The sequence below is a fragment of the Echinops telfairi genome, unplaced genomic scaffold (genome assembly GCF_000313985.2).
Source record: "Echinops telfairi isolate 266 unplaced genomic scaffold, ASM31398v2 ScPeMD7_60;HRSCAF=208, whole genome shotgun sequence".
Taxonomy (NCBI): Eukaryota; Metazoa; Chordata; class Mammalia; order Afrosoricida; family Tenrecidae; genus Echinops; species Echinops telfairi.
In genome coordinates, this window is record NW_022103958.1 from 36,600,281 (window position 1) to 36,615,203 (window position 14,923).

A 14,923-nucleotide genomic window follows, 5' to 3' on the forward strand; every position below is an offset into this window, starting at 1 on the left:
GCTCATACAACTCTTATCACAATCCATACACACATCAATTGTGTAAAGCGCATTTGTACATTCATTGCCCTCATCATTCTCAAAACATTTTCTCTCCAATCCCAAATGTTCTTATTGGCCAGTTTGGCACAATAAACCTACCTATCATACCCACTTATATTCAATAGAGCCAGTTTAGTAATTCATCCTCATTTACATATTCTGTCTTTTCCAGTTTCACCCCCTTTATTTTCATTTCTGCTCTCAGGGACTGAGCTTTCCTAAAACAATTATCATATTACTTCTGATTTCTGAACCACCAAGACAAAGTAAGTGGAGAATTTTAGATATCGTTGTTAACAGATAAAACATATAACAACTATATGTAAACTATTTCCAATGCAAAGATCAAGCAACATATAAAATGACCAGATTAGAAAAGATATAAAATAAAAAATAATTGTTAAAAATAGTTTTAAAATAACCTCACTAGATATGAAAAAGAGCAGATGTGATAAAGCTAAAGAGATAATTCCTGAACTAGAAGATATATCTGAGACAAGAAGCTTAAAAATATGAAGGTTTAAAAGTTATAGTGGAAAGAATGAGAAGCTCTAACAAATGTTTAATCCGTTTCAGAAAGGGAAACATATTTAGAAAGAAGACAGCAAACTCCTTGCCACCGAGTGGTCGACCTGACGCGCAGCAGCCCCATAGGAGAACCGCCCTGCGGGTTCCCTGGCCAGAAACTCTTTCCAGGAAGAGGCATCCTCCTCTTCCTCCCGTGGAGCAGCTGGGGGTCTCCAAGTGCAGAGATCGCTGTTAGCAGCCCGATTGTACCCACAACACCCCCCTACCTCGGCTCCCTCGACCTACGGAGAAACGCCAATGAAATGACTATAATGTGTTGACTAACATGATGGGTTACAGAAGACAAAGGGGCATCTTTAAAAGTCCTGAAGAGAATGCTAATGAAAAGAACTGTGAACTAGAATTACACGAGTAGCAAAGCTGTCTTCTAAGAATGTGAGACACATTTTTACGTTAAAATGTATCACCAACAGATATTCAATTTCTAAAAACATTAGAAAGTATTCATTCATCAAGAAGGAAAATTATCCTCAAAGGAAATTTGGAAATGCAAGAATAAAACTGGTAAATTTCAGGTAAAGATGACTAAGTATTCCTGCATAAGATAATGATAGTGCTTAGTTTGTAAATTAAAAAGCAGAACTAAATCACTTACAGGGCACTTACAATGTAAGGAGTAAAACATTGCCATGTAAGTCAGTAGAAAATTGTTTCAAGTCACACATTGTTCAGGCAGGGAGTTGGCAAAACGAAACTGGTTACCTTCCAATGAATTACAACCCATTGTCGGGGGAGAAACAAAACCGGTTACCCTCCAAGATATTACAATCATAGACAGGGGAGAATGTCTCCATAGAGTTTCCTAGACTGGTATCTTCCCAGAAGCAGACTGCCATAACTTTCTCTCGTGCAGCTGTTTCGATGGATTTGAACCATCAAGCTTTCTGTTCGCAACTATGCAATTAACACAGGAGTTTCTCAAAGCATAGAAATATGGTTTGAAATATTTTTTAAAAGCTGAAATATATCATTAACTCCAAAAACAGTAAGTGGGCTTCATTCATCAATTAAAGACAGAAATTGTCAGTCTGTATGAAAAAGCAAAATCTCATCATATATTCTTTTTTTAAAAAAATAATCATTTTATTAGGGGCTCATACAACTCATCACAATCTGTACATATGTCATCTGTGTCCAGCACTTTAGTACATATGTTGACTTCGTCATTCTTACGACACCCACTTTCCACTTGAGCCCCTGGTGTCAGCTCATTTTTCCCCCTCCCGCCCCCCCTCCCCCAACCCCCCGCTAATTTATAATTTATTATTATTTTATCATATCTTACCCCATCCCACGTCTCCCTCATCCACTTCTCCGCTGTCCGTCCCCCAGGGAGGAGGCCACATGTAGATATTCTTTATGAAGAGATATGCTTAAGAAATAAGAATTGCAAAGTTTAAAGTACAATGATGGGAAAGGAGTCACAGGCAAATATTAAGTAAAAGAAATCAGGGTGACTTTGTTAATACCAAGAATATAAGATGTGGTAGACACCTTCTAAGATGCCTCTCAATGAGTCCGATCACCCGGCCTCTACAGTCTTGTACCATCTCTTCTCCTTCAGGAACTCGCTTCTACCCAAACAATTTGCCTGGAAGGTGCTATCACCTCTGTAGTGACTTCTTTTTACAAAGCTGCAGTTTCCATTTTGCTAATGGCTTTCGGTAATGCTTTCTCTGCTTGCAGGTTTTGAGAAAGTGAACCACCGCCTTGGAAAGGCCCATATGGCAAGAGACAAAGGGATAGCTCGGGTCAACTGCCGTAAGGAGTTCAGTGCTGCCAATGCCCTGGAGACAGTGAGCAAGGGGACACTTCCCGGTCCCATCCTCCGCCTCAGAAAACACTGCAGACCCTGCAGTGATGTACTGATTGCAGCCAATGAGAGACGGAAACAGCCATGCCCAATTCTTGACCAGAAAAACTGAGAAAAATGAGAGTGCTTTGATTTTAGCTCCAAAACTGTGAGGTTATTTGTCACACAGTAAAAAACTAATGCATTCGCCTTTACATAAAGAAGCAGTGGTAGATATGAGTCAGTATTAGTAGTGAGTGGCTGCTTAGAGACACAAGAAAGCAGAGAAATTCTCTATGTCTATAAATCTAATATAATAAACAAACTGCATGAAGCCCTGGTGGTATTGTGGCTTACATGCAGGGCTGCTAACCACAAGTTCAGCAGTTCAAACCCACCAGCCGCTCTCCTCAGGAGAAAGATGAGGCTTTCTAGTCCCGTGAAGAATTACAGCCTTAGAGATCCAAAAGGGGAGTTCTGCTCTGTCCTACCGGGCCACAACGAGTCAGGAAGGCCTGAGGGCAGTCAGTCTGAGTAACATAAGGGAAAACCAGACCTCCGAAAGATGCAGGTATCGTCCAAACAGAGCTGGGTTAAAAATGGCAAATCAGAGCCTAAGCTTAGCGCTGCTATTAACTTTCTCTAGCACCTTCTGCAACTGACATCATTCCCCTGAGCAGGAATCTCCTGCGTGTGTCACCCTGGGCGCCCAGTGTGTTCTACGCGTCCTTTCCTTTGGAGTGAAAATTAAAAAAGAAATAAAAAACTTTACTCCTCTATGAGATGAAACACGTTTTCAATGCTATTACAAGTAGATGTGTTTCCCATTCGTGTGACCAGCACTGGTGTAGACATTCTTTAAGGTGCTTCTACGAATCCGAGCAGGTCCTCCAGCACCCCAACCAGCAGGCCACGTGTGATGACCAAACCCCAGAGGAGCTTAGTGCCACGAAAGGAAGAGAGACTAGAGCCAGGTCCTCAGAGACTTGTCCGTTCTTCTACCCTACGTTTCACAGAAGAACACGCTGTGATTTGCTCCTCCGGCCCACTTTTCAGTCAACAGCTGAAGTCATCACGATTGAAGAACTCAAGGCCAAGAGCAGAACGCGCAAAAGCCACCTTCGTGGTGGAGCAACAGCCCCCAGAGGATGTCCGCTCAGCGATGGAAGAAAAAGAAGCCTCGGCAAGAGTTTCAAAGCCACGGCAACAGGAGCACGTTGGGGCTGACAGCACAGTGTCTCTCCCAATCGGTCAGGACAGTAAATAATGCACAAGCCAGGCTGCAAGGTATTGATTTGGCATAAAAAATCTCACTGGTGAAACTATATATTTATGTATAAAATATATATTAAAAGTTGCAACACAACAAAAAAATCACACATTCAGAAATGTATACACACACACACACACACACACACACACACACACACACACACACACACACACTGCTCTCCCCTTCCACTTTGTAAATCTAAGTCCTGAGTCTTTGTCTTCAGGCAGAAACTTAGCCATATTCTCCTGCAGGTAAGTCGTCCACAAATTCTAGCCTGAGGATAGACTTTTCTACTTTGTATTTAATGCTGTTTGAAGATGCCTGAGTGGAACTTAGGAAATTCCCAGCATCACAGAAGAGCCTTGTATTTTCCATTTAACCCCTGATGCTGCCTCTTCTTCACAAATTGTCTCTGTGCTGCAGGCAGCCCCCTCCAGCCTAGGGCTGCCTTAGCTCAGGCCTGTGCAAATCTTTCATGACACCATTGAGTTCGGTGTAACTATTTCTACCGAGTCCAGTCCCAGACAGATACAAAATTTGGAAATGGCTGTATCAATTTAGAGCACATTTCCAACCCAGAAACAGAGCAGGCATTTTTTAACAGTGCGGGTCCAGGTATCAAAGCAGGCTTGTTTTCAAATCCTGGCTTCAGGTAGTCTTTAATTTGGGGAGGTTTTCTCATTTTTGGTACCCTCGGTTGCCTCCATCTGGAACCCTGTATGAGACAACAGTTAAGTGCTTGAGTATTAGCCACGAAGTCTCTGGTTCAAACCCTCCCAGAGTACCTTGAGAAATAAATATTAAACTCCCTGTAAAGTACTTAGCAGCCTGGTATGTACAATTTTGATATTAACCCATGATAATATAATGAAGACCACCATTGTGAATGCAATTGCTTATAACCAATGTAGCCACAACTCCCTTAACAAAAACAGAAGGGCATACGAGGGCTTGATTATGTGGGAACACTCCCATTAGTCCACCACGGATCCTGCGCTGCACAGATATTAAGAAACTAAGCTCCTCGGCTTGTTAAGTTACAGACCAGAAACCCAAGACTCAGAGAGGTCAAGCACATTGCTTAAGGTCACTTAGCAAGGTTGCCCACAGTCTTGCAGTCAAATAGCCAGATTCATATCAACCAAAGCAAAGTCTGTAGGGATGCTGTAAAGGTAATTCAAATAACCGCCCCCCTAAAGTTAATATATTTTTAGGACTGATAAAGCTCATGGAATGGGGAATGTTCAAGAATCCAGGTCTACTTGGCATTCTCAGAAGCATCCTTGGGCTGCTTGAAGATTCGCAGCCTATCGCTTGTGGCAGTCCCCAAAGAGGGAGCTCTTTCCACTAACAAAATACAAAATGCAAAATTAATAAAAAGACCCTTTGAAACTGACAAATGTGCCTCAGGCAAACTATCTGCCCAGCAGCTGGTTAAAATTTAATCAGGATTTTTTTTTTTAACTTTTTTTTCCAGGCTTGTACATCTTTTGTATGGAGCTCCCCAGTCTGAGTGTGGCCAAAGTTTGTTAAGCAAGCGATAATAGCCAATGCCTTTCAATGCTGCAAATAAGCCAGAGACGCTTTTCAATGGCCCTGCAACAATCCGGAACCTAATTGCCCAGGTCTCAACAAAGCTGGGTAATTCTTTAATAATTCCTAACCCTTCTCTTAGAAAACCAAATTGGCAAGACTACACGGTGCAACCACTCTTCACATCAATTTGGGTTTATGGAGAACATCCTGGCTTTTCCTGGGAAGCAGAATGAACCTTGGATGGAGAAGGGAAGTAGAGGAAAAGAGTGAGGGAGAGAGTGAGGGTGAATATGGGCATGAACAACTGGTAATGATGAGGCGCTGGTATGAAAAGCTCTGTACGGATTTAGTGATCCCCTAGAAGTCTGCTGCTGTCACTAGGACACTGAAGGGGTGGGGTGCTGGAGAGGCTGAGGAGGTGGGGCAGATAATGGTCAGCTCTTGGCCAATCAGAAATCGACAATCAGGAGAAACTAAACTCAAGCGCCTAGTCCGAATCTGGTGGTTACCTTACTCTCCTCTTAACATGCATGCAATTAAAGACAACAATGAAGGTCTCAATAAGCAACTATCAATGATGAGGACCATGTACCAAGAAGAGATCAACCCACAGTTGTCCACAAACTGCAGCAACAACACACAACTTCTCATGTTCCGCGTGTCCTTACTGGTGAAGGAGGAAGAGGAGAGTTGGAAACAAAGACGAGTTATAAGGACTAGTGAGGAAGAGAAGTTATTTTTGCAGTTGGCCTAAGAAGACAGAACATTGGGGTCTAAAACACTGAAGTCTTGGACCTGAATTCCTACGTGGAAATGGGGAGAAGGGTATATTATTGGAGAAGGGTGACAGCTAGAGTCATGGTAGAACATCCTTCAATGGCATGGCGCTGCGGCCTGGCTGGCCTGATCCTATGTCCTGGAGGTAAGCGTACGGAGCTTTTGAAAGGGAAAAAGTTTTGCTTGATAAGTTAAGTTGTGACTAATAACTCACATAGTTTAACACCATAAATATTTCCCACTCGGTTCAATTTTTGGTAAAGTCTAATTTTTTTCTAATGGAAATAGGGTGAATTCCCATACCACTGAGTGCCTAGCACTGGCTATATGAAGGAGAGCATGGCATCAGGAGATGTCTCACAGACTTTGAACATGCAACTAGGAGAGACGAGCCCCTGGAAAAAGTAACGTAGAGGGTCAACGAAAAATAGGAAGCCCTTCACGGCGATGGACTGACAAAGTGGCTGCAGCAATGGGCTCAAACCTACCAACAATCGAGATGTTGGCAGTGTTTCATTCTGTTGAACACCGGGTAGCAATGGGTCAGACCAACTTGACGACACTTGACGGCAATCATGACACTGCTGGAGGCAGGGTAGTGGAGAGTAATGGCTGATGGTTGCTGTCTTGAGACTTGAGAAGATCTTCTACTCCGTCCTCCACATATCAACTAATTGGCATAAACAATTGCTGTCACTCCTTTGTAACCCGTTTTCCTCATAAAAAATTGGAATAACAACACCTGACTTGTAGAGTCACTGAGAAGGATGAATAAAACAATGCTTAGAAAGGAATGTGAAAAGTACAGATGCCGAGTAAAGGATGGTTTCTCACACACATTTATATGAGTATTTCCATACCATCTGGAGACAAGATTTCAGACAAGTGTAGTTCCCCTGTCAAGTATGGTGTCTACTCAGCTTACCTCCTTTTCTGGTTCCAAATTCTGTACCTCCTGCTTCAGTCTAACACTTAGGCCTGCTGCTCATTTGAAAGCCCAGGAATTAATTCCTTGCTTCATCCCATGTCTCCACTCTTTGCTTCTGGGATCTTATTTCACAGACTTTTGATAAAAGCCACACAAATAATGTGCCAGAAACTGCCCAAAGAATGTTATACATTCAGCTTCAAAACAAACACACATATAAATATATACATATATATTAGTCATTTTATTGGGGGCTCCTACAGCTCTTATCACAATCCATACATCCATCCATTATTTCAAGCACATTTGTACATTTGTTGCCATCATCATTCTTAAAACATTTTCTTCCTACTTGAGCCCTTGGTATCAGCTCCTCTTTTTTTCCCTCCCCCCCTCCCTTATGAACCCTTGAAAATTTATAAATTACTATGATTGTTTCATATCTTACACTGACCGATGTCTCTCTTCACCCACTTTTCTGTTGTCTATCCCCCTGGGAGGGGGTTATATGTCAATCATTGTGATCAGTTCCTCCTTTCTACCCCCATCTTCCCCTTACCCTCCTGATAACACTACTCTCATTATTCGTCCTGAGGGGTTTATCTGTCCTGGATTCCCTGTGTTTCTAGCTCTTATCTGTATCAGTGTATATGCTCTGGTCTAGCTGGATTTGTAAAGTAGAATTGGGGTCATGATACTGGGGGTGGGGCTGGGGGTGGAAGCATTAAAGAACTAGAGGAAAGTTGTATGTTTCATTGGTGCTATACTGCACCCTGACTGGCTTATTTCTTCTTTGTAACCCTTCTGTAAGGGGATGTCCAATTGTCCACAGATGGGCTTTGGGTTTCCATTCTACATTGTCCATCATTCACATTGATATGACTTTTTTGTTTTGAGTCTTTGATGCCTGATACCTGATCCCATTGACACCTCATGATCACATAGGGTGGTATGATTCTTTCATGTGGACTTTGTTGCTTCTTAGCTAGATGGCCAGTTGTTTATCTTCAAGCCTTTAAGACCCCAGACACTATACCTTTTGATAGTTAGGCACCATCAGCTTTCTTCACCATATTTGTTTATGCACCCATTTTGTTTTCAGCAATCATGTCGGGAAGGTGAGCATCATGGAATGCCAGGTTATTAGAACAAAGTGTTCTTGGGTTAAGGGAGTACCTGAGTTGAGGCCCAATGTCCATCTGCTACCTTAATACTTAACATATAAATATACATACATAGACATACTTCCCTATCTTTATATATAAACATATTTACATATGTACATGCCTGTAGTTCGACTTCTATAAATGTCCTTTGCCTCCTAGTTCTTTCCTGTATTTCCTTTTACTTTCCTCTTGTCCCACTATCATGTTCAGCCTTCATTCAGGTTTCAGTAATTAATCTTGGTTACATTGTCCTTGATCAAGCCCTACAATTTTAGAGCACTTGTTGTTTCCTTGTCCCTGGGTTTGTCAACACACCCACTTCCTCCCCCCTCCCCTGCACCGCCCCCCTACTGCCTTCCCCTTTCCCGTGTTCTCCTGGAACCATCAGTCCCATTGTTTTCTCCTCCAGGTTGTTTATCTTGCCTATCTTGTCTAGATAGACATGCAGAGACAAAAATAAGCACACAAAAAAGACAGTGCAAAACAAAACAACAAAAATAAAAGCCTATAAATAGTTCCAGGTCTGTTTGTTGACCTTTAGGAGTGTTTTCTGGTTGAGACTGATGGGGTGCCAGGCCCTGGCCCCAAAGTCTATTTTTCGTATTCCCTGGGGACTCATGGCTTTGCTCCCTTTGCTGCTCTGTTGCACGCCTTTAGCATTTTACCCCAGTGTGGTGGGGTCAGATCGGGCACAATTCCCATACTGTGCCTCCAGTGTTGTCCTTCAAAGCACTATAAGTTAGCGAGGGACATTGTGTCTCATGGTGGAGCAGGCCCTATGTTCCTCTCTTTGCTTTGGCTGCTCCGAGCAGGAATGTCATCCTCAGGCCTTGGTGCACCAGGATGTGTGCCACTCTCTCTCTTTCAAACGCATATTTTCATATAATATTTATCAATTTTGTAAATGAGGAAACTCACTAACAGACAGATGAAGTCATTTGTCTAAGGTCACAGCCAACCCAGGATTGAAACACAGAAAATTGAGTTTCGCAAGTCTTATGCTTAACTGCTAAAGCTAGACCTAAAATTAAAGCTAAAATTAACTTGTTGCTGTTGAAGAAATGGCATGGGTTGAATGCTTCGTGTGTGCCAATTATTAAGTTGTCGCTTTATTTGATGTATTTCAATCCCCACAACAACACTGCGAAGTAGGTAATGCAGTGGGCCCTGGGAGAGCTGGAACCCAGTAAGATTGCCTTAGTTTCCCAGGTCTTACAGATTTTCTATCTTTGACAAGGTCCAGTCTCACCCCTTGTCTGTGTCTCTCTACTAGTGGAAATAGTTTAAAATTCCTCCTGGACAGGCTTTCATCTCTCTTCGTTATCTAATTCTTCTTTACCAGAAATACCATAATCGGATAGCTTGAGTAAGCAATGAATTCTTTCATTATTTAGGAGGCTAGAAGTTCAAATTCAGGACCCCAGCTTTAGGGGAAGGCTCTCTCTCTTTGTCAACTTTGGGGGAAGGCCCTTGACTCGCTGCAATAACTGCTCTACCTGTGGGCCCAGTGAGGTTTGGAGATCCCCGTGTGTCTTGACATCAGCCTTCCCCGACCTAGGTCTAGAAGGCCCTCTTGCAGGGATTGGGGTCCAAAGAACCAGCCCTGCTCCTTTGCCGTCTTTCCTGGTGGTACTAAGGCCCTTCCCTGTCAGCTCACGGCTCCTTCCTTTTGTGAATTTCTTATAAGATGAAAGGTGATGCAGGCCCACACCCCAGAAAAATGCCCCTTCATGAGATCAGTTTTGGGTGGTGAGCTAAGTAAGGGGTGGTGCATCCCACCCTAATTCTGCCTCATTGACATAAATTAATATCATCCAGCTTTCTTTTAACATAACCTAATCCTGTCTCACAATCCCAGGCAGAGGCGAGGGTTGACAGCATATCACAAAATGGAGCATCATCACACACACAATACCAAGAACCGTGGTATAGTAAAAGGGATACAGATTTGCTCTTGTTGCGAGGTACCTCCAAGCTGGTTCTGATCATAGCAGCCCCACATATACCAGCCTGGTCCTGGGCCACCCTCACAATGGTTGCCATGCATAAGCCCATTGTTGCAAACTCTAGGTCAATCCATCTAGTTGAGGGTCCTGATTCATGCTAACTCTCTATTTTACCAAGCATGATGTCCTTTTCAGGGGAGTATTCCTCCTCCTGATGATGTAGGAAGTCCGTGAGACAACGTATCACAATGCTGTCCTTTAAGGGAGCATTCTAGTTATGCTTCTTCCAAAACAGATTGTTCATTCTCCTGCCAGTCTGTGAGATATTTAATATTCATCGACAATCCCACAACTCAAAGCCCCCAATTTTTCTTTGGTCTTCCTTATTCATTGTCCACCTGTTACATGCATACGAGACCATTGAAACTACCTTGAGTTGGGACAAGCACAGCTGTGTCCATTTCCGAGGGGCAAAAACCCATCCAGGGCATCATCATATACAACTTCCAGCTTCCAAGCTTGAACTATGCAGTTTGAACAAGTTCCGATTGCCCAGTTGACATTTTTAAACTTAATATTGCAAAAAATAGCAAAATCAAGAGTTTTTATTACATTATTTCCCTCTTCATTTTATTTTCCCTACACCCTTGCCCGCAATTTATTATTTGTCCAATCTACACCAATCAATAAATGTAGCCAACATCTCCCCAGGTACTGAAGCAAAATCCTTTAAAGTGACCCTTGATTACTCATTTTCCATTCCACCATATTTCAGTCGATCCATTAGCAAATTCTGTTAGCGGCATCTCTCCACTTTTCTCCATTTCTACCAGCACCATCATAATTCAAGCCCCAAGCATTCTAGCACTTTAAAAGGAAAACAACAACAACAACACTGAAACAGCCATTTAACTTTTAGGATTATGGGATCAATGTCAATATTCCCTCTTGAATTCACAATATTGGTCATTTATATTTTTTCTTGATCGGTCATATTTTTTTTCTTGATTGTCCATTTCTCTTCTATGTTCACTTCTTGCATTTCCAAACAGTATCCTTTAGTGCACGTTTAGGTAAGATGACTACTTCTTAAAGAATGAATCTTTTATGAGGTATCCCTCCTCACCTCGGATTTTGCTCCTATCTTGAAGCCTCTTTTATCTGACATTGGTATCTCCATGCATATGTAGCTATGTTTGTCTCTGGATGGAAAAAAACAACAAGACAAAAACCTCACTGCCATCCAGGAATATCCCACTCAGAGCAAATATAGGACAGGGTAGCATGGCCCCTGTGGGTTTCCACTTCAGACTCGCTACTAGGCTAAAAAGCCTCATCTTCCTCCTTTGGAGTGACTGCTGGTATGGTGAGACTGGTGGTTCGAACTGCTGACCTCAAAGTTAACAACACAACACATGCCCACTACACCACTGAAAATGGATTATCTTAATGCCGTTTATCTCCACAAACTTTGTAAAGTTCCCTCATGCAAAACTAGGTTTCCGTATTTTTAAAGAATAGGTGGAAAGAAGCAGTAAGGCTGTTCAGGAAAGAGAAGTTGCTGGACACTCTTGTGGTGGTAGGGACATGTCCTCAGTGTATGGGAACTGGGAAGAAAGTGGCCTGGCTCTCTCCGAAAAGTGCAGGTTGGGACCAACGGGAAATGATGTCGAAAATCATGTGGGAGCCAAATTGGAGAGAGGCTAGAATGCCAGGCTAGACATTTTCTATAGACTTGTAGTCCCCCAAGGATTGATTTCCCTACCTAATGACATCTGCTATGTGTAGTGAGAGAAACTCCCGCTGGGAAGAATTTCACATGTTGCCTTTCTTGGCACGGGACTAGGAGAATGGAGTAGGATGGGGGGGTGAGGGGGGTAGTGCCCAGGAACTGAGCAAAGGGAGCTCATGAGAAAGTGTTTCCTGTGAACGTTTAAACCCAGCCTAGCACAGAAGCAGGAGAAAAGCCATTAGAACACTGGAAGGCAACCAAAGAAGTCTGGCATTGCTAAACCAAGGCCGAACAAGCCCAGACCGGCAGGCCTGTTATCGCTGAATTCGCACTATTAAAGACCAGCAGTCACTGGTACCTCCTAGGTCCCTGTGGTCCTCGGGGCATGCACTGCCAAGCAAACCAGGCTTGTCCTCTGGACAGTTCAACGCCGAGATGCCTCTTTCTGGTCAATCTGAAAATGAGCGCGCTAAGGGGGACTTGCTGCTGTTTGAAGCTCAGGCACAGCTCGTGTTACATGAGACCCTGAGCTTTCTCCATACACTTCCAAAAATGAACGCACCTTTCAAGCCCTATCAGTGTTTTTCCATAAAGTGTACGAGCATATGAAAAGGAAAACCTATATAACGCATTGAAGTAAACGACACCTGACAGAAATGGACCTAAAAGTGGGAAAATGTTTATTGCAATACTCCTCATAACCCAAATCTGAAGGAAAAAAACCCAAAATTCATGAACAGATATTTTTCTAGGTGTCCTAGAGTCATTTTGAATCTTAGCTTATGATTAATAAGCAAACTGTCATATTAATCATATGATGTGGTTATATAAATAAATATACCACAATAAGCACCATAGACATGGTTTCTCTCTCTTTTGTTCATAATAATTTTAATAATTATTAGAAGTCAAGCAAATAATATATAAAATTATATCTATATAACCTATAGATATATATCTAATGAGAAATTAGAAATAAACATAAAACATTAAGGAAGAAATAGCTGGGTGGAACTTAAAAAATTAACATTTAAACAAATACAACAAACTCAGATGACAGATCAGATTTGTTCAATTCATCTAAGTACTCATGAAACATGTATCCTTCCGTGGGCTGAAGAAGACATTACCCTGACTCATAAGTGAGTCATCCGGGAACTGAACCAGCGGAGAACTGCGCTCCAGAGGGTTTTCAAAGAGTCTTTTGGTGGTCGATGGCCAGGCCTTCTTTCTGAGATATTTCTGGGTGAACTGGAACTGCCAAGCTTTCAATTAGCAGCCAAACACATTAACTACCGGCGTTCTCTAGGGGTTGCCTAAGCAAAATGCATTAATATATATATGTCTGTGTGTGCAATGTAATACAATTAAAATTGTTGTATTAGCCCTTGCTTTGCTACTATTAGTGTTTATTTCCTCTTTAACTGTACATCTAAACTAGATTTGACTGGAATCTAGCTGAATTCTTCGAATAGCTCCTCTTTTCCATAAGTAGACATATTGGGTTTCTCATATCTAAAGTTTTAAAAGCAGGCATAATAAAATAAGCAGTGAGAAAATATGATAATAAATAAATGAAAATAAAAGCAGAACTTTAAAAAAGCAAAGTATTCTCATGAGACTATTTGTTTTTAGGAGGCAACATTATGAAAACTTCTTAGAGGGAATCAGTGGGCCTGAAGGATCAGAAGCATAATCTTGGAAATTAATTGGCATAACATAGTTCCCCAAACTAGTATTCTACATCCTAATTTGTTGAGTAGGAACTGGGTCTTAAAAGCTCATGAGCAGCTATCTATGGTGTAATTATTGGTTTCTCTCCATCCAGAATAAATAAGGATATGGGCAAGCAATAGACAAATGTAAACAATTAGTCCGATGGACTAATGGACCATATCAACACTAATCTCCACGACCCTGAAGTCAGAAGAACTAGATAGTGCCTGGCTACCACTACCAACCTAGATTGTAGGTTCCCAAACTTATTTGACTTACTGGTCCCTTTTTCAGATAAAATTTACTCAGAGCCCCACTAGCAATTAAAATTATTTGTACTATAGCCCATAATCCAGGATAAAGGTTTTTGCATCCCACTAGATGGGTCCAACATACCTCATTCCAGGTTGGTACCACCCACTTTGGGATTCACTGCATTAGACAATGATGAACAGAGTGGGAGACAAAATGTGGAACAAGCTGATGGTGCCCGGCTATGAAAAGATATAGCACCTGAGGTGTTAAAGGCTTGAAGGTAAACAAGCAGCCATCTAGCTCAGAAGCAACAAAGCCCACATGGAAGAAGCACATGGAAGAAGCACACCAGCCTGTGCAATCATGGGGTGTCGAAGGGATCAGGTATCAGGCATCATCAGAACAAAAAATCATATCCTAGTGAATGAGGGGAGGGGGTGTGGAGTGGAGACCCAAAGCCCATTTGTAGATGACTGGACATCCCCTTGCAGAGGGGTCTCAGGGAGGAGATAAGCCAGTCAGGGTGGGATGTAGCAACGATGAGAAATACAACTTTTCCTCTAGTTCCTAAATGCTTCCTTCCACCCCCACCCCCACCCCCTGACTATTATGATCCGAATTCTATCTTGCAAGTCTGGGTGGACCGGAGGATGTACACTGGTACAGATAGGAACTGGAAACACAGAGAATCCAGGGCAGATGATCCCTTCAGGACCAGTGGTGTGAGTGGCGATACTGGGAGCGTAGATGGAGGGTGGGTTAGAAAGGGGGAACAGATTACAAGGATCTACATGTGACCTCCTCCCTTGGAACTGGACAACAGAAAAGTGGGTGAAGGGAGACGTCGGGCAGGGCAAGATATGACAAAATAATAATTTATAAATTATCAGGGGTTCATGAGGGAGGGAGGGGAAAAAAATGAGGACCTGATGCCAGGGGCTTAAGTAGAGAGCAAATGTTTTGAGACTGATGAGGGCAATGAATGTACAAATGTGCTTTGCACAATTGATGTCTGTATGGATTGTGATAAGTGTTGTATGAGCCCTTAATAAAACGATTAAAAAGTAAATAATAAATGTACGTTAAAAGGAAAAAAATGTGGAAGAAGACTCACTGTCATAAATGAGACCAAGCTTGCTGTTCTGATAGACTGTCGGGACCTCCCAGACTAT